Source organism: Canis lupus, chromosome 2 (genome assembly GCF_048164855.1).
Source record: "Canis lupus baileyi chromosome 2, mCanLup2.hap1, whole genome shotgun sequence".
In the NCBI taxonomy this organism is placed as follows: Eukaryota; Metazoa; Chordata; class Mammalia; order Carnivora; family Canidae; genus Canis; species Canis lupus.
The window spans coordinates 5220001-5240648 of NC_132839.1; the positions used below are offsets into that span (position 1 = coordinate 5220001).

The window sequence follows — 20648 nt, forward strand, 5'->3', positions numbered from 1 at the left end:
CTGTAAAGGTAAGTAGCATCACTGTATGTTCTAGAGCTAGTGCGGTTATGCCTTCTCTCAGAGCCTCGTAAATTTGGAACAGTGATGTATTATTAGAGATTTTCGTGGAGTTCTAGAACTGAAGGGTCTTTAAGCGATCATGTAGCCAAGCAACTTCCTTTCATAAAGACGAGAACAAGCCCAGAGAGGCTGTGTGACAGATTGGAGCCTACACCAGGTCTCAGGACACCAAATCTAGGACTCAGCGTTTCGTGATTTACGTTTTACACAGAGATAAGGTCTGCAGCAGGCGAAAATAGCAGGGGGCCCGAAGGGTCTCCCACAATCTCTTAGAAGGGCGCTGTGCTGGAAACAGGCCCGCGTCTCCCATCGGGTCCAACACACACACATTTGCCCTCGGGAGGCCATCTGCGTTTCTCAAGTTGTGCGCCACATGGAGCCGCGGGTTGGGGCCTGGAGGCTCTACTGTGGGGAAATGGGTCTTTAAAGTCAAGGATCACAATCCATTGAAGATGCTCCCACTACCAGTGGCACCTAAATTGAGACTAGCGCCAGGGACAAGAGCGTCCTCAGGCAAAGTCCCAAAGGGAACACTGTGACCTCGGAAGTGTCTCTCGGTGATGAGCTCTCTCACCTCCCCGGTACTTGGCCCCATGATGGGGAACCTCTCTGAAATCTGAACTCCGTCTCCTCCACTTAACCAGGCCGCAGGTGATCTGCGACTCCCCTGTCCCTGGGCTGGAGCCTAGAGGGTCTCTCCAGAGTTGGCTCATGTGACAATGGAGCCTGACGAGTCCTAAGGTTTGCAGTCGGCAAGCCGGGGATCCGGGGATCTAGTCCAAGATCTGGGAAGAGCCGGTGTTTCCGTGTCAGTCTGAAAACAGGGATGGGGGATTGGAGGGGAACGATGTCCCGGCTGTCAGGCCATTAGGAAGGAGTTCTTTCTTATTCACGGGATCCTTTCCATTCTCATTAGGCCTTCAACTGATTGAACGAGGCCCACCCACGCTAGGGAGGGCAATCTGCTTTGTCCAGTCTACTGAACATAGTTCATACGTTCACCTCATCCGGAAACACGCTCACAGACACATCGGACACATCCAGAGTAACGTGTGGCCGAATACCTGGGTATCCTGTGGCCCAGGCCAGTTGACACATAAAGGTAACCACCACAGCTGTCCAGTCTCCCATGGTCCAACATCTAAAAATTTTTGCTTCAAATACTTCTTCTGTTTGTCATTGTTATTTGCTGTGAGACGGTACATCACATCTTTTTTTTTCAACCCTGTCCTGATCGAACATGAAGTCTGGCAGACGCATTGTCATCTGGAAGCGCGCTGTCGTATTTCCTCCTCTTGCTCTTTCCCACTTCGCCCCCCGACGGGCAATGACTGAGCTCTCCTCTTCCCCTGCGTCTGCGATAGGATGTGTTGTCTGACTTTGGGATTATCGTCTGTCTCATGGAAAGAAGTGGCATCTCTATTTTTAATTCGCATTTCTTTTGTAATGAGTGACACTGATCATCTTGATGTATGTTTGGCGTTTGTGTTTCTTTTTCTACAGACGGTTTTTTCATGTTATTTGTTCATTATTCTGTGTTGGAGTCCCTTCTTTTCTAGGGGTTCTTTTTATAGAGAAATTAACGCTTTGTCTGTATACGAGTTGCAATTATATTTTTTTTCTCTTTGACTTTCTTTATGCTACTTTTGCATGGTGAAGGTTGGGTTTTTTTTTTAAATGTAGCTGAATTTATCAGTCTCTTTCTTTATGGATTCTGAATTTTTAGTCAGAGTTAGAAAGGGCTTTCCCACACCCGGATTCCTTCTAGTACTTTTATGTTTCATTTTTCACATGTAAATAATTAATCTTGGTGTGCAGTATAAAGTATGGATCCAATTTTATCTCTCAGCACATGACACTCAGTGGTCCCAACATCTAGTATAAGAAGTCAATCTTTACCGTATACTAAATTCTCTATGTATTTTATTCCTCTCTAATTTCTGTTCTGTTCCAAAGGTCTGTCTTTTTTCTATGGCAGCTCCACCATTTTTAAAAACTAGGAATTTTGGGGCTTGGTCTCAGGTCTGGTCTTGATCTCAGGGTCACGAGTTTAAGTCCCAAACTTAACTGGGCTAGGCATGGAGCACACTTAAAAAAAAAAAAAAAAAAAAGAAAAAGAAAAGAAAAAAAAAGGGAAGGGAAAGGAAGTGCATAAAATGAATAAAATTTTTTAAAATTAGGAATTTTTATTAATATCAAATAGATCTGATCTCTAAAAATCCCTGTTCTAGCCTATTGTTTTTCAGAAGTTGCAGGGTTATTTTGATTATTTGTTTTTCCATGAGAACTTTAAAATCACCTAGCGTATTTAAGTCCAGGAAAGAACTATTAGTACTTCTGTTGAGGCCGTATTGAATTCATAACTTAGTTTAGGGAGAATTGAGATATTTATGATGAAAAGACTTCCTGATTAAGAACCTTGTGGATCTTTCATTTGTAAAAAGTCCGAGGGGATCCTGGTAGTTTCCTATCCCTGCCCTCCGGGCTCGGCAGTGAGCTCTGCTGGACAGATATTAGGATTGTGTTTTACCTGGAGGTTAAAGAACCCAGAAAGCCAGAGTTGGAGAAGGCCAAGTGTGTTTAAGGAGCTTTGGTGGGAGTTCCATCGACATTGTTATTAATAACGTGGAACATATAAGATCTCTCAACCAATGGATTAGCCTAAGTGACACCTCCACATGGCTCCTCAGGGCCAGTTCATTACTTTCGGCTAAGACTAGCCCCGTGGAAAATTAGGAAGTGGTCAGCTTCGGGCAGCCTCACCTTTCCTATTTTTCATCATTTCCCCAACACAGCATCCCCTCCCTCCCCCAGGTACAACTGCAGCAATCCGTCATAGCCCCATGTTCCCTCCTATGTTTCTCTTATCAAAACCCATCCTTGGGGGAAAAAAAATCTGTATCAGTCATTCACACCTTAGTGTGAAACTCCTTCTAGCAGTGTAAGGAAATATTGTATTTATTGAAAAGAGTTTTGCATGCCCAGAAGCCACTGGAGGAGGCAGGAGCCTTCCAGGTGTCCCTGAAATGCTAGCAGGTGCACCTGTGGCTCCTAAGGCCCTGCTTGCAGGCACGAGAACACCTTGCAGACCCCCAGAGACGCTCTTGCCATCTTCCTCCCCAGGCTCTGAGAGCAGTACCGAGGCGACGTGACCTCCTTGTGACCACAAATCCCCACCAGGCTGTCCAGAAGGAATACATTCTCCTGACCTGCGGGGCCTGCCAGCGTGCATCTGGGATCGGAGCGCACTCTGAAAGCCAGAAGGGGACGATGAGAGGCAAAGATGGGAAGTGCATCACGTGCAACTTCTCTTACAACACATGCAGGGTAATCCATCTCGGCCCCTGGCAGCCGCACCGCCGAGTCCGTCTTTCCCTTTTGATTTATTGACTTGCCCTTGGCCAGCCCTTAACCGATTTGTTTCTGTCGTTCCAAGGCTTTTGCTTACAACTCGGCCAGTCCTGTTCCCTTCCCAGGGTGGAGGTGGCTCACCTGTCAGCTGCCTGCGGTGGCGGTGACCACCGGGCCCCTTTCTCGTGACTGGGCCACGCAGGGCCTTTCCAGCTCAGCCCCTGGGGATTTCCGCGAGCACAGCCTCCCCTCTTGGGTGGAGCCCTGCGGCTGCAGGTGCAGGGCCTAGAGCTCCGGCTGAGCAGGTGCAGGGCCCGAGTCCCCATCAGAGCAGGTGCAGGGCCAGAGCTCGGCTCAGGACTCGGGGGCGCCCCTGGGACCAAGGCGGAGGGATGCGCTCCCTGCGGGGACCCCCCACCCCCGGGCCGCCCGCGGCCTGCGCCTCATTCCCCGGCCCTCCGCGGAGGTTCGAGGCCGGCTCCGGGTCCGGGCGTCCTTTGCTCCGGGCCCGGGGCCTGGGCGGGCGGCGGGGAGTGCGTGGGGGACCCCGGCGGCCCGCCCGCCCCGCGCGGACCAGGCTCCCCAAGCGGCTGCGCCGGAATTCTGGGTTTTTCCTGTGACTCGGGTGAATCTTGTGCCCAGGGCCTGGCCTTGTCCGGGGCCGCGGGGGTGGGGGGGGGGCGCTGCGGCCTTGCAGTGTCTGCCCCCCTCCCCGCTGCGAACCCAGCGCCCGCCCCGAGGTCACCTGGAGTCCGGGGCTCACGGACACCCCCGCGCCGCTCGGTGCCGAGCTGGTCAGAGCCACGGTGCTGCTCTGTGACTCACCGGCTGCCATCCAACCCCCCGTGGAGAGGGCGCAGGTGCCCCCCGCGGAGAGGGCGCAGGTGCCCCCCATGGAGAGGGTGTAGGTGTCTGCCACGGAGAGGGCGCAGGTGTCCCCCCGTGGAGAGGGCACAGGTGTCCCCACAGACAGGGCGCAGATGTCTCCGCAGAGAGGGCACAGGTGCCCCCTGTGGAGAGGGTGCAGGTGCCCCCGCAGAGAGGGCACAGGTGTCCTCCGCGCGGAGACGGTGCAGGTGCCCGACGGCCCCAGAGGTGGAAAGCGCCTCGGCCTCTCCTGCTTGCACAGGGCTCAGCCCAGACCCGGAGCCTACAGAGCCTGGACTAAGGAGCCACCGTCCTCCCTGGTCCCTGGGTCCCTCCCTCCCTGGCTCTCTCCCATTTTCTCCAGGTCTCCGGACAATTGTTGTTTTTCCCCTAGGCCAAGGAGTTGCAGGTACAGAGGAAGTCACGCCTAGGTTTTCTCGCCGCATCCATAGCCCTCAATCGTCCCCGCCTCTCCTCCGCACAGTGGGGAGCCCAGGCCTCTGGATGCACGAAGCCAGGAGGGGATTTTCATTTCCACCCTGCGCAGCGCCCTCCCCGGAGCCCCGAGCAGAAAGCGGCCCAGGCCCAGCCGCTCGAGCGATCGCAGCCTCACAAGTATTTCTGTGCCACGAGGATCCCGTGGCTCAATAAACAGAAGCCCCCGGGAGGGTCCCCTGTGCTGAAGCTCCCCACGCTGCCCGCCCAGGCCTGGCGAACCCCGGGGCGTTGGCTCCAGCTCTGCAGAGCCGCCCGCTACTCCCCACCCCCCACCCCCCAGCTCTAAGGTCCCAGCATGAGCAGGCGACTGCAGACACTTCCCAAGACCCTATTACCAACATGGTAGTGCACCCCCGGGACTTCTAGCACAATCTGGCATGTTCCCTGCCCATCCTTGCTCTTCCCGGTGTATCCTGAGGCCAAAACTCCTGTGAAAATGAGGAATGTGGCCCTCAGTGAGTTTCTGCTCTTTGAACATTTCTCCTAAGTATTTTCCTTGAAATGTTTCCCATTTCGAATTCAAGGTTTTCTTTAATATGCGAGCAAATTTGTAATAGATATGTATATATATATATTTTTTTTACATATAGAATTTTTCAGCTTGTTTGCAGATAAGCTTCAAGTAGACGGAGCTCATTTAGCTGGTCTTTTTAAATTACAAGTCCCTCGGACGGATTTTGGCATCAGGGATATCATTTTAAAAGGAATATTTGTCTTTATTGATTGTACCGAGTGGAAACAAAAGGCCTATTGGGAATTTTTTTAAAAGACACAGGCCAAGTAACACAAAAAGGAAGACTTTTTATTTTAAATTATTTTTTATTTTATTTTTTAAGAAAAGGAAGTCATTTTGAACTTCCTAAAGGTCGTGCAGGAAAAAAAAAAAATCACTGTTGAGCTTACTCTTCAATGGTATGCACATAAAGACCAAAATCCACCCACTGCAAGAACACCTAAAAATGTACAGATACACTCAGGAGTAGGATCATAGAGAGAGGAGACGTGGGCGGATCATGGAGCAAAAGGAGAACAGTGCCCCGTAGAGAAGAAAAGAGTGAATTAGCATGAAGGGAGTTCGTGCTGTGAGCCTGGTACTTCTCAAGTCGGCGGTGTAGACGTTATTGCTTCTACTTCACATGGAAGGAAACCAAGACCAAGGCCCAGTTAGGTAACTTGCCCGAGGTTACGTGTCTCCTGGGCAACAGAGCTGGGCTCTGAGTCTCGGTCTGCGGGACTCCACAATAGCCTCTTTTCACAGCAACCCCCAGCTCTGGTCAGTCTCGTGCCCACGGAGTGGCAACATAGATGTTTGGGTATATCTACCTGGGGCATTTTACACTTCTAGAAATCCATGCCAAAGAATGAGCTAGAAGGAATACGATAAAAGGAGGTAGCCAACCCTACGTCCTTAGATCCATTTCACACATGGAGACAAGGTTGGCTACAACAAATCTTGTTGGAAGATATTGATTTGATCAGTGCAATCTTTCAAGACACGATCCAGGTCTTTAGCAAGAGCCACACTATTTTTGCAATCCATTGAGTGGTGACAGGAGTTCACTTCACACCATCACAAATTTCCCACGAGAGCTCACAAAAGCTTGCAGCTTGGGAACATATGGGAAAGTGCAATATTCTACTCACAGAGTAAAAGTAATATGTCACCATTGCATGGTACGGTAATAAACTACGTGTGTATTAGCAGTGAGAAGGACCCGGGCAAAGGGGGCAGGGGTGGGTCCTTAGACAGAGGGTGCATTGTGAACCCAGAAACAGCAGGAGATACTGCATCTCTCGTGATAGATTCGCTTCCGACACTCTGTCTAGATTTGGCCTAAATCTAATTTAGTGGCCTAAATGCCTTTGTTTCTTTATATCCAGCACAGGGCTGGAACTCAAGCGTTCTCATTTTTAAATCAGTTTTTGCAAGTGTCATTCTTTGGATGATCCCTTTGGTCCCTCTGAAAGAAATAAAATCCACTGAAGTCTGATTTTCTTGAAGATCTAATCTTGCGCCTAAAATGCTTGATAAAGCATACAATCCTTGTATAACTGATGCCTTAAAGACTGACTCAAGAGTTTTTTGTTGTTGTTTTTTTACTGTTGCATTTATGAAACAAAAAATTTAAGTGGTCTATGCCCAAATCAAATAGGACAGGTTTCCTTATTTTATTTTTTTATTTCAGCAGCAGCTCCTCTCTCTCTCGTAAAATTTTTTTATAGATTTATTTTTTTAATTAATTTATTTTTTATTGGAGTTCAATTTGCCAACATATAGCATAACACCCATCTCTCTTGTAAAATTAATCAGGATCTTGATTTCAAAACTAAACACTAAAAAAGAAAAAAAATATCAAATTGTCATTATCTAGAAGTGAAACCAAGAACTAGGAAGGCTGCTAATAAACAGCCAGCTGCTCATCCCCTGCCAATAAAAACAGCTTCCGGATAAATTGGTCCTTTCTCCAAGGACATTCGCTCTTCGAAGGCACAGGGAAGAAATCGAATATACCAGGAACACTGGAAAGTTCTAGGTAACCATTTTATTTCTAATTTTATTTTATTTTATTTTTAAAGATTTTATTTATTTATTCATGAGAGACACACACACACACAGAGAGAAAGGCAGAGACACAGGCAGAGGGAGAAGCAGGCTCCATGCAGGGAGCCCGACGTGGGACTCGATCCCGGGACCCCAGGATCACACCCTGGGCTGAAGGCAGGCGCTAAACACTGAGCCCCCCAGGGATCCCCTATTTCTAATTTTAAATAGAACTCAATGCTTCGATGCAATAGCTGTATTACCTCAGAGATGCCTGGTGGCAAGTGGGAGGAAGAGCTGGACTCTGCAGCAGGAGGTTGCCACTCCCCAACCACCACTTCCGAACCAAGTGATTCCCCCACCAGGCCGCTTGGCCTCACCGGGCCTGGGTTCTTAATTCATAAAAACTGAGCTCGATAAGCCTGTGGTCTCACGAAGTCAAATAAGGTAATATTTGAAAGTGTTTTCTATACTCCAATCGTACAGACTTTTAAAAACTATGAAGCTCCTGTCTCACACGGTAGACACATACAGCAGTGTGGTTTCCTTTAATTGCATGAGATGCTCTGCGTCACAGAGAATTTCGGCCACATTAGGAGTCACACGGGCTTTCAGAGGCTTAGGTAGGTAACCACCATGCTGAACATTTTTTCCCCCCAGAGGAAAAAATGTGAATCAATTTTCAAACACTCAGCACTCCCTCCTTTTCTTTTTTCCTTTTTCTTTTTCTTCTTTTCCTTTCTTTTTTCTTTTTCCCTCCTTTTCTTTTTAAACAACACCTACTTGTTAGGTGGGCCTATTTTCCTCTGCTCAGCGCTCCCTGGGGTACAGCCCCCCCCCGCCCCGGGGGGAAGTGTAGGAGAATCCTCACTATTCCAGGGGCTCGTTGACAGCAGGGACCGGGTTTGCACATGTAGCACCTGGCACCGTGCTTGGTGCTGAGAAGATGCAGCGAGTGCTGCTTGGACCCCGCTCTTGAGCCGAGTGGACTCGTGATGACACACGCATGTATATTATTTGGCGACCCTCTCAGGTGTAACCTGACCCTGGCCCCTGTTCTCAGAGGCCAGGGAGAGACCGGACCTACCCCCGGGTTGGTGGGCGGCACCTCGATGAAGCGAAGGGAACTCACGCACCAGGCTTGATGGGGCATCAGCAAGTTGGGTTAAGTCCTTGCACCTGCCCATCAATTGTGACAATTTAGAGACCTTAACTAGGTCCGGTCATGCACACCATGCAGGTGTTCTCAGCCCTGCATCACTACCTCAAGGCTGTGTCCTCCGAGCAGCCTCCGGGAGCGGGGGGAAAGACAGGCAGCCGCCAGGTTCCAAGGACAAGGATGGAGAAGGGGATGAGGAGCCTTGGAAGGCCTGCAGCCGGTTTGTGGGCCACCAGCAGTCGTGTCTTTTCAGGGACCTTCCTCTCACTGTGAGGTAAGGTGGGCGGGTCGGCCGGGAGCTGACGAGAGTTGAGCAGAGGCTGTGGCCTAGCGACACCCGTGGTCGCCCATCAGAAGGTGGCAAGGTGGGTGGTGGCCGTGTGTCTGTTATTTGTGTGTAAAGGCGGAGTACGATTCTCCCTCTGTGAGGTTGTGTATACTTATTTATCTGCATAAATGTGTACGCTGGTAGATGATGGGAGGTTTTATTTTGTTTTGATGATGGGAGTTTTGATGGTGAGCTACACATGCAGGTCCACTTAAGTGACATTTTGGGTAAAATCTGTCAAAACCAGTCAAGACCTCTTCCTTTCTCTAGTTGTGAAAGTTTATCTACTTTGTCTTTTTATTCTGACTTTCCAATTTGGCTTTCCAATCAAAATCTAATTTTACTTCTTTTATCATCTTATCATAGTGTGTGTGTGTGTGTGTGTGTGTGTATATATATATATATATATATATATATATATAGAGAGAGAGAGAGAGAGAGAGAGAGAGAGAGCAGTTATAGATGAAGAAAAAAGCCAGTCTGTTCGTAAATGTATTAATGTGTTTCATTTCACTCTGATGCCTCCCTGGTCTGAATTAGGCTATAATGGGGCCAAACACTGAGCTTAGTGCTGGTTTTGTGGGGGAAAAGCCAAGTAGTCAATTTTAATTACTTGTTGCCATATCCTTAAACAATGCACCAAGCGTGGAAATGTTCAAAATATCTTTCCTTCTGTCTGATTTCACTTTAGTCGATCCAAATTTGGCATCACTGCTTTCTGAAATATTTTTGATTTTAGAGCAGTTGGTGATTTTAATAATTTAGTATAGAGGAGAGAATGAAGAGAAAGAGATTGGAATTTAAAGCACAATGGCAAAAAAGTTAATTTAAAGTGATGTTTGGTTAAAAAAAAAAAAGGTTCCCTTTGCAATGCTGTTGTGTAATTGAACGGATTAAGGGAACTGACGGGAACTTCACGGGTGTCTCAGTGGAGGTCTCGGAGGTCAGCCCTCGGCTCTTGTGCCTCACGTTAAACAAGTTTGTCAATTTTCCATCAGATTGATTTTTCTCACAGGTCTGAAGGCCTTGTTTTATTTTACCTTATTTCCACAGAGGTTCTTAGCATTGCAAACTTCCATTTACTTTTGTTTCAAATTGAGAAGAGTGATTTTTATCTCTGAGAGATCATCAAAGAGGAAACTCTGGAAATAGAACACCATGTTTAATATGTAGACCGTGTTGGTTGTCTACCATTTTCATTCATTGTTTTTTTTCTATTGGAATGAATCGCTCTCTAAGGATAATTGTGTTTATCTAGTTTACCTGGAGTTATCTTTTGCATTTGATTTTTTTTCAAATATTTACTTACAACAGAGTTCTTGAAAAAGATCAGGTAAGTTGCCCCCTTCAAGATAAGTTGTTAAGCGACTATGGGCAGATTCCAAATAGACCTCTGGGAAATCCAGAGACTTAACTAATATGTAAGAGTTGGTCTACCTGGCCCAATGACATCTGCAAGAATGAGTAAAGAAGCTATTTCTTGGCTCTTAATTTTTAGTTCCTTTGTGATAAATATTGGATCTCTAGGGTTTCTTTTTTCTTTTTTAAAGTCGTGTTCTGTTAGTTCCAAAAAAGAAAATTCACTTTTACTCCAATTAAAAAAAAAAGAAAAAGAAAAAGTTCCTTAAAATGACTTTTAGTCTTATGACTTCCTTTCGAGTTTTTTGGAAAGCATATAAGAAAAAAAATACATTTGCATAAGCAGAATCAATTATGTCTTTCATTGCTGTCCTTACACGTGCTCGACTATTTCTTATTTAAATAGGAAACCACAAAAATATACACATCGTACATTTCTGTTTTCTTAAACTTTCAAACATTTTCTTCACATACATGGTCTCATTTGCTCCTCCCAGCAGTGCCGTGAATTAGGAAAATGAGTATTACCAACCCCCGTTTATAGAGTATGTTCCTCCCCCAAAATGTATCAGTCAATTCAGAGTTGGATCTAGAACTCAAGTCTTCAGACTTTCCAGCCTAGGCCCCTTCCACTGCATTCCACCGCTTGAAAGAGCTTGTCAAAGACTACGGATCCCTCAAATTGATTCTCTGGCAATTTTTCTTTCAAAAAAATGGAAATGGTTTCTTCATCCTCAACACTACAATCGCTTCATCACATTAATGGGGAAAATCTTCTCATTTCCAGACTTTTGACAAATAGTTATCAGTGAATAAATGAACCCTGCTCTGTCTCTGACCTGGTAATTTATTAGCTGTTTTCATATTAATACCCAGAGCCAACCTGAGGAGGAAGCAAAACAGGTGTCCATAATGCCTACAATTCCACTATTATAACATTTCTTTCTTTGCCTGCTTTTGTCCCCATTGGAAATGCAAATAATCTTTGGAGAATCATGAAACGTTAATTAAAATTTTACTGTGTGCTAGTCTCTGTGGTTACAGATGCGAGCAATAATGACATGTACTGAACTCCTAGTACCGCGAGCCCCAAGGTGCTGAGCACCTTGCACACATCTCATTTAACTACAGAGCAACCCAGTAGGTAGGTTCTGTTTTCATCCTCATTTAACAGGTTTGGAAATTGAGACTCAGGCTTAAAAGCGTGTCCGAGGCTCGTGGCTAAGTAGCCGGATAGGGTCAGGATTTTGAACGCTGACAGCTTGACTCCCAGTTCTCAGCTTCTAATGCTCAAGCTCTGGGAATCAAGTTTCCTGCCCATGAGAAACTCTCGGTCTAGTCAGAGACAGGATAGTGTGATGAGGGCAGAAAACTGTAGGACCACAGAGGAGGGAGTGCCTCACTTTGCCTGTAACAGCAAAGGCTCTCCAGAGACGGAGACTGAGGTCTGGGGTCTGAAGGATGGGCAGCAGTGTTCCAGGAGGCTGGGGAGTGACGTGGAGAGGGCACTCCAGGCAGAGGGGAACAGCCAGGACCAAACATCTGCGGTGTGCTTAGGAATTACAAGTCATTTGGTGTCGTTGGAGCAGAGACATTAAGTAGTGGTAGCACGAATAGAAAATAGGTTGAAAAGCTGCAGGTAGAGGTGGCTCAGTGGTTAAGCATCAGCCTTTGGCTCAGGGCGTGACCCCAGGGTCCTGAGATCCAGTCCCGCATCGGGTTCCCTGCAGGAAGCCCGCTTCTCCCTCTGCCTGTGTCTCTGCCTCTCTCTCTGTGTCTCTCATGAATAAATAATTAAATCTTTTAAAAAAGAAAAGAAAAGCTGCAGGTACATGCCAAATTACCAAGGGCCTGGGGTGTTCAGTGCTAGATTTTTAGAATTTTTCTTTTGGAGCAATAAGGATTCATAAAATATTTTTAGGAAGGTGAGTGTGATTGGGTTTGCAGTAAGAAAATAGAGTGCCGAGCAACAATACCGTTCGTTACAATACCCTAGACGACATAGGACTGGCTGTATTAGTTACCTCTGCTGTATAACAAGTTATTCCCCAACTTAGTAGCTTAAGACAATAAATGTTTATTATTTTATAGTTTCTATGGGTCAGGAATCCTGGCATGGATTTCTGTGTTTCTAACTCAGGGGCTCTCACAGGGTGCAATCAAGGGGTCAGCTGGGACTGACTGCTGTCTCCTCCAGGCTTGACCACGAGGGGACCCGGCCTCAGCTCCCTCACATGGCTGTTGGGAGGTCTCAAAAGACCCACTTCAAATGACTCACTGGTGTGGCTTGGCAGGCCTCAGGTTCTCCTGGGTTTTTGGCGCAGATATCAGTTCCTTGTCACATGGGCCTCTCCACAGGGCTACTCACAACAAGGCAGCTTGCTTCCCCCTAGGGCAAAGGCTCTAAGAAGAGGAGAACAGGAACAAAGGAGAGAGAGAGAGGACGAGGGAGCAAGAGCAGGCAAGCAGCACAAATGCCAGAGTCTTTGGGGACCCTAACCTCGCCATTAGTATCCTACAACCTTTGTTACGTTCTGTTTGTCAGAAGCAAGTCACCAGGTCCAGCCTACTGCAGGGAAGGGAATTAGACAGGGGCATGAGTACCAGGAGGCAGGACTGGGACCACTGGGGGCCATTTTAGGGGCTTCCCACCCTACTGGTTTTCTGGAATGTTGATTTTTGAGCTGCTTATTGGGCCTTTAAATGCTGATGTCCATTGGGTGGTTGAAAATATAGGTTTGAAGTTGAAAAGGAAAGTTGGATCAAACTATAATTGTGTGTGAAACAGTTTTGTTTTTTGTTTTTGTTTTTTTTTTTTTTTTAGATAGCTCTATGGCAGCTGTGTTTGAATATGGGGCACACCACAGATACACTCTCATTTCCTTAGTAAATATTCAAGCACTCTCTGTGTGTAAGAGGCTACGCTAGGCCTTTAGGTAATACGTTAGTGTGTTGCTCTTCGGTTTCTTAATGGGGCTCAACCTCTCATGGTCTTGTAGAAATTAAAGGCTCTTTCATGGCATGAAAATATGAGGTTGCAGGCCCTCGTACCCTCCCGTAAGTGGTCCGTATTTTTGCCATAAGCATCTTCGCTATAGACATCTTTGCTGCAAGCATTTTCACCGCACACATTTTCGCCGCATAACTAAGTGGCCATAAGGCAATTTTGCTGTAAAAAGATAAAAAAAATAACTGGTTGACAGTTTGGTTTGACAATTTGGTTTCATCAACTGGTTGACAGTTTGGTTTCATTTCTCCATTGACACGGTACTCCCATGTGATATAAATCTTAGCCCTTGTGGTAGTCTATCCAGTGGTCCAGGGTTCTAAACCTGTGCTTCCCATAGAACTTTGGAACATCTGTCAATGGACATGTGACAATAGGCCAACAGCAAAGAGCAGTGGAAAAGGCTTTCACGATGCAACACAGAGCTCAGTTACAAATACACATTCTAATATTTGGAAACTGATATTTCTCTTTATGAGGGAAGAAATTTTAGCAAAAAAGAAAAAGTATAATGCTGTGCAAGAAGATGAATCAACAAGCAAAATAATAATAATAATAATAATAATAATAATAATAGGGGCACCTGGGTGGCTCAGTCAGTTAAGCATCTGCCTTTGGCTCAGGTCATGATCTCAGGGTCCTGGGATTGAGCCCAGAGTCAGGCTCCCTGCTCAATGGGGGGAGTCTGCTTCTCACTCTCTCTCTGCCCCTCCCTCTTCCCCCAATACCTGCTCCTGTTCTCTTTCCCTTAAGTAAATAAATAAAATCCTAAATAATAAGTATAATATTATGAATGAAAGACTTAGAAGACAAGTGCTTAGGTAAAATTCACAAAATAAAATCAGTTATTTGCACAGTAGTGCCACGAATCTACCCGCATTTTTTTTTCTACCTGCATTTTAAATGTGTTCCAATAATTGTATCTTGCAATAAAATCTTTTTAGTTTTGTTCCTAGTTTCTCATGTTTCATTAAGTCCTTTTAAATGAATGAATGTCTGCCTTTTCTCTTTTGTGAGTTTCTTTTACAGCAAAATTGCCTTACAGTCAATTAATTATGCGGAAAAAGTGCTTCTGGTGAAAATGCTTGGGGGCAAAGATGCTTCCAGACAAACGACTTAGCGCCCCTCTTGTAGTATTGCCTAACCATGGCCAGAGGGAAGGCCAGGCACTGGGAGTGATGACCTTGGCCCATGAAGCAGCTCCTATAACCAGCCCACAGGAAGGGCCAGGCTGAGGAGAGGCAACGCGCAGATGCAGCTGAACGACAGCAGGTGCAAGCTCATCCCAACCAGCCGCCTGGAATGCAAAACCGACGGGGAGAAGGAGCCCAAACCCACGGCTGCCTTCATTTCAGTGAACTCGGAATAAACGCTTATGCAAGAACCACAGTTTGACCATGGAAGAGCTTATGGTCTGCAAACCCAAATACCAATGATAGGGGTCTTTCTACTTCTCTTTACTCAAAGTGGATTATATGGAAGGAAGGAAGGAAGGAAGGAAGGAAGGAAGGAAGGAAGGAAGGAAGGAAGGAAGGAAGGAAGGAAGGGTGATCATTTAAGATCATTTTTCCAGATAGATTAAGCAGGTTAAATCTGATAACAGACACCATTACAATGGTAGCAGCCAGTATAACAGAGGTCCGACGCCCAAATGATGATGTACTTCTTGCAAACAATATTCAACATTCAAGGCAGTTAGACAAGTGTCTTGAAGTTTGTTGAAATTGGATTTTACTTCTATCCAGATAGTTAAGACAAGTCAGTAGTTTTCCTGAAATCTCCAGATGATTGCTTCACCTACCTACCCCGCTGGGGTATGTGTACGTGAGTAGCCGAATCCCCATGCAACTTCAGGAACGGCCCCTGGTGTCTCAGAAAAGTTGTAAGTACCTCACGCTCTGGTACAGGATCCAGTTCATTATTCAAGAAGGGAAGAAAGCGCAGCAATCCTCAGATAATTAAATGCCGAGCCTGTCAACACTCAATGTGATACATTAACACGTGAGAAAATACGTGAATTACATCTTTCTGGAGAGATCTAGGACGAGAGCTGTACACAGCCAAGCTCTGGGGGGAAAAAATTATTGCCAGAGTCAGGGAAGTAATATCACTGTTCTACCCAAATATGACTCTGATCCTTCCACGAGGCTAATTTATATCCTGTCAAATTATTCTTTGTCTCCCCACTCAAGACTGCGGCGTTGTGTGGCATGAGATGGAGCTGTGAGTCCAGTTGGGGTATAGAAGCCCTCTCTGTGGAGTACTTTTCTCCACCACGACGTCTTCTTTGGCTTCATGGAACCGTCTAGATGTCTGGCCTGGCTCCTTCTAGTCTTGACTCCTGTTTCTTCATGTACCTCTTCAACCAGCTTGACTTACGACCTGCTGATGGTTGAGGTTATTGTTAGGACGAACGTTCTGAATCATTTGTGCCTCACAAAAATCTAGCAAGTGGTTAAAACTGGCGTCCCTTGGGCCTCCACATATGCACAACACTAGTGCATTTGGAATATTTGAACGGGGAACATGATCTGACTTGATATATGAGCATCAGAGTCATACCTTATATTTTCAGAGCATTTTAAAACTTTTCCAAGCCTTCAAATTTTTATGTATATATAAAATATGTATATTTAAATATATATTAAAATTTTACTATATTTAAAATTTTATATATTATATATATATTTAGACATATATATAATATGTATTTAAATTTTCATTGATACACAAGGCAAGTATTATTGAGTGTATATTTTAAATGAAGAGATGGTCACAGAAAGTTGAGTCATTTATCTAAGTTCGGTGACAGGACTGAGATGATCTATTATTCCTTTCCACGGAAACTGGTAAAAATAAATTCGCAATACCTCTCCTCCCTGTTTTCATCAGTCAGTGCAGCAGGCATAAGCCCCATAGTGAATGGATTCTCAACAAACTCAGATCTCCACATCCTGCTCAACGGCTCTATCACCATTTTCTTCCTTGCTCCTGACCCAGCGCCCCACTCCTCACCCGACACCCACAACACATCTACCTTGTTCTCTGGAATTGCCGTATTTCAAAAAATAAAAATAAAAACACAACCCCACAGGCATATGATCTTTTCTCAGAGTGCCCTCTTTAACTCTCTCCCTTAATTGACAATTGGATCTTCCCCAAGGAGTTTGCTTCCTCTACCCCTTTCAAGACCCGGCCGTTACTTCTCTCCCATCTAGTACGCCTCAAGGCCGGCAGGAGGGCTGAGTCAGTGCTCTCCCCTGGACGGTCACTCCCCCATCTTCTTCCCCTGCTGGCCTATGGGTTCCTCCACTTTATCTTTCTTTAAATTTTTTAAAGCTGGCTTAGACTCCTTGATATAGCTTTCCCCAAAGAACATTCTTTCAAGTACCCTCAGCTCTTTTGCACCTCTGTTTTCCTTCATGATGCCTTTTCTGGCCATCTGAGCCCAGAGACACTGGTCACCACTAAGCCTCTGTACCAGTTCCCATCACAGCCATCACAACTACCCCCACTACCACTAACATGCAGTGACTACTACCACCTGTATTCCTGCCACCACTCACCATTTACCTGCTGGATGCTGCTCTGTGCCAACCCTGTGCCGAGTGCTTCACATGAATTCTCTTTTCAAATCATCACAGCAACCCTGTGAGGTAGGAATTCTTATTATCCCCATATTATAAATAGTCTGGGATTCAGGAAGGCTTACTGGCTGTAGCACTCACTGTGCATTTACATGAATTTTTAATACATGGGCCCACACTCAATAGCTCAATGAGTTGTCGTCAACAAAAGTGACTTCAATGAAATGCAGCTCATTTCTAGGAGGACCAATTATACACCAGGTTTATCCCAAACACTGGAGATACAACGATAAAGCAAATAATTGCTCCTTCCGTATTTATGGTAGCCTGGTCAAGACAAATAATTGGGCACGTTATTAAATCAGGCAGCTCATATTTTGGAGGCCAGAACAAGAATACAAACAAAAGCCCACATACCGTACACCTAAATATTTAAAGCTAATAAGCTGTTTAAATATGTTCTATTTCCCTGACAAATATATTTCATAGAGAAAAAATTGAAATATATTAGTAAAAATTATAGACTTTATATGATTTAAAGTTGGCAAAATGTCAAAAAGGACTGAATTAATTGTTATTGCATACATCTGGGTTTCTGTTGATGAGCTTAAGATGTTCGAATGAATAATAAAATAAAGATGTACGTAATTCATAAAGTATCATGCATTTATTTCATAAAATTCTTCATTTTAACAAAATCACTAATTAAGATGTTATAGTTAACATTCTCATATAATTTGTGTTCTACTAAGAGTAATGTCTAAATACCTTAAAATATTAAGACATATTAGCTTACATAAAAATGCAAATGAAAGTAAAACTTCAAAATAAAGTTAAAATTGTCTCATGTCTTTAAAATAATTTTTCTTTTAACAGAAGGTAGTATGGTGTGATTGCCAGGATTTGGAAAGAGGAGAAAAAAGGGAGTTATTATTGAAAGGGCATAGCGATTCAGCATTGCAAGATGAAAAAGTTTGAGAGATCTGTTGTACAAGATGCACATAGTAACACTAACACTACTGTACATTTAAAAATGACTAAGATGGTAATTTTTTAAAAAAGATTTTCTCTATTTATTTGAGAGAGCGAGAAAGCGTCAGTGGGGGAGAGAGGCTCAGGGAGAGGAAGAAGCAGACTCCCCACTGTTCAGGGAGCTCGATGCAGGACTCGATCCCATGACCCCGAGATCATGCCCTGAGCCAAAGGCAGACGCTTAATTGACTGAGCCACCCAGGCATTCCCGAAGATGGTAAATTTTATCCACTGTTTTTCACAATAAAAACTTTGTTTTTTAAAAATATTCAAAATAACCTATTAACGTTTTTTTTTAAAAAACAATATAAATTATTAATAGTTTATAATTTAAATAATTATAAAATAAATATTTAAAGGCTAGATTGTTACTTTATTTTTAAGCATAAATCTTGTAATTTATTTTTATTAAAAAAAAAAACTATTTGCAGCTCTACTATTAAATTCCCACCTAGCTGCCAATGTGAAGCATCAGTATCACGGTTCATTCATGTTACATCTAGACCCATGTGTACACACGAGATTCCCGAGTAGCCCACATCGGCAGCCTCGTGTAACTCTTGTGAATGCCGTGTTAGCTCGCGAGCACCTTGGAGATCCCCAGTTGGAGTAAGAAGGGCAGCACACAAATGAACACTTGGCATCCCTGGGAAATGGCACTTTGTTGGGTAAGAATCCATTGCATTCAAGCTCCATGAGAGGACACATTTGACAAGTTAATTTGTCATTTCTCTTACCTTAGTGCATCCGCCGTTGAGATCCTCCTTGTTTTCGGAGGCAGGATCCGTCCCCTCCATCTCCCACCTGAACGTAGACCTGCCTGGCATTTGGATGTGGCACCATGTGTTTTGAGGACCCTGAAGATAAGACATGTGAACAAATGCTCCCCCGGGGCATAAAGGTGTTATTCAAAGAAGAGGTGCTCAAGATGCAGAGAGCCCATCATGTGAACCTCGGATCTCACGGGGCAGAGAGGCTCACAGGACTGCTGAGTGAATATATTTAGCGTCTCCTGGCTCTCCCCACATCCGGAGCCCCCTTCTTTCCTTCTTGCAGCTCTGAGAATCTCTTCCTTTCCACTCTCCTCTCTCAGCTCCCTCTCCTGTGAAGGCCATAGGTTTTCTCCCCTCCCTGCTACTTTCCCCTCGCTCTTCTCACAACAGAATTGCTGCTATCTCCGGTACAAAACTGGTAGCGACCCTATGATTTGTTCTCTCTTACCTGGTGCAATAAACACCACTTTTGCAAAGATTAGACGACGTAAGCAGGTTCCTTCCCAGATGACATTCTTTGGTGAGGTTGACCTATTCCGGATTCAGTGCCTTTTCTACGAAGATCAACTTTAATACTTGAATTTAGGTGACTGGGGGGCTACAAAGGGGGCACGTATTTCGGGAAAGATGAGCAGGCCTCGGCAATTCTAAAATATTTGTTATAAAGCTGCCACAATTGTGAATTCTTTTTTCCGAGTTCCACATTTTTTCATTCCCTTAAGTAATCTTAATTCCACTTTTGCATTATGTTGGGTCTGGTTTCACCTAATTTTTAAAGGTCAGGTTGATCTTGATTTTAACATCCCTCCAGGAAGCTCCCCGTGTTTGGTGTTCTTTCGTACTTGAGAGTTGATCCTTCAGAGATGTGAAGGAAGTCAGGAGACTGGCTGGATGCTTGATCCTCCTCTACATTCTGATACATGAAGGTTTTTTTTTTTTTAAGATTTTATTTATTTATTCATGAGAGACACAGAGAGAGGCAGAGACACAGGCAGAGGGAGAAGCAGGCTCCAAGCAGGGAGCCTGATGCGGGACTTGATCCCAGGACCTGAGCCGAAGGCAGATGCTCAACCACTGAGCTACCCAGGTGCCCCAAGATTTAATAAGTTACACTTTGGGTGAGCCCAGACCATCACATATCACATGTTCTTTTAGAGTCAGGCTTTGTAAGAAACCCTACCTCATACTCTAGTGACCTCACATGACAGCAATGGCATTAGTGACTATTGAAAATGCCATTTAAGGATGGCAAGAAAACTAGAAATCTTTATGAAAGGTAATGAAAGTTAATTTCCACAGACACTTTTCAAAATTAAATACTTGAGACACCTTACATTTTTCTTATAATTCTAAAAATAATTAGATCACAATGTGGATTAATTTCTTGTCACATTTAATTTTTTAGACAAAAGCTGTTGTTCAGTTGAGCACCAAGAAAAAAAAAGAAAGAAAGAAAGAAAGAAAGAAAGAAAGAAAGAAAGAAAGAAAGAAAGAAAAGAAAAATCCCTGAATGAAATCATTCAAACATTATTGCCCCCTTTTTGTACCCTTGGTATTTTTCTCTAAAAAAAAAAAAAAAAAGAAAAAGTTAGGTCCCCTTGATTTTGGACTACAGTCCAAGATGGGACTTTTAGTCTGGTTCCTTGCATCTTAAAAAAAGTCATTAAATAATCAAGTTGTGGATTAAAGAAGAAATTCTCACATAAACTCCTTATCATCGGTAATGGATCTAACTATTCAAAAAAAAATCTTATTTTTGAAAGCCCAAAATGGGGAAAAAAATTGTACATGTTGTATCCTGGCAGCCAGGATGAACTATTAACCCAGAATACCCTGATTGCTAAGGTCTCAAACTCTACATTTAGAAAGATCTGGGTTCCCATCCCAGCACCGCCGTTCACTCCCTGATGACATTAAATACCATCACCCCTCTCAGCCCTGGTTTCTTCACCTGCAAACTTGAGACCCTAATACCTACTCATCAGGTCCCAGTGAGCCTGAAACAAGACAGTAAATATAGAGCCCTTAGCACAGGTAAGGTTTCAGTCTGTTGTTAAAAAAATAAAAAATAAAACCGATGACGCC

General features: G+C 44.5%; 1 long non-coding RNA gene across 3 annotated transcripts in view; it reads right to left on the minus strand.

Moving 5' to 3' along the window:
• The window catches only part of LOC140611684 (uncharacterized), a 10638-nt gene extending 10546 nt beyond the window's left edge, over window positions 1-92 (minus strand). For all 3 annotated transcript variants that reach the window (XR_012012820.1, XR_012012818.1, XR_012012823.1), the window contains exon 1: window positions 1-92. This exon is cut by the window's left edge and continues 139 nt beyond it. This is a non-coding gene — a long non-coding RNA (uncharacterized lncRNA).
• Window positions 93-20648: the final 20556 nt, after the last annotated feature.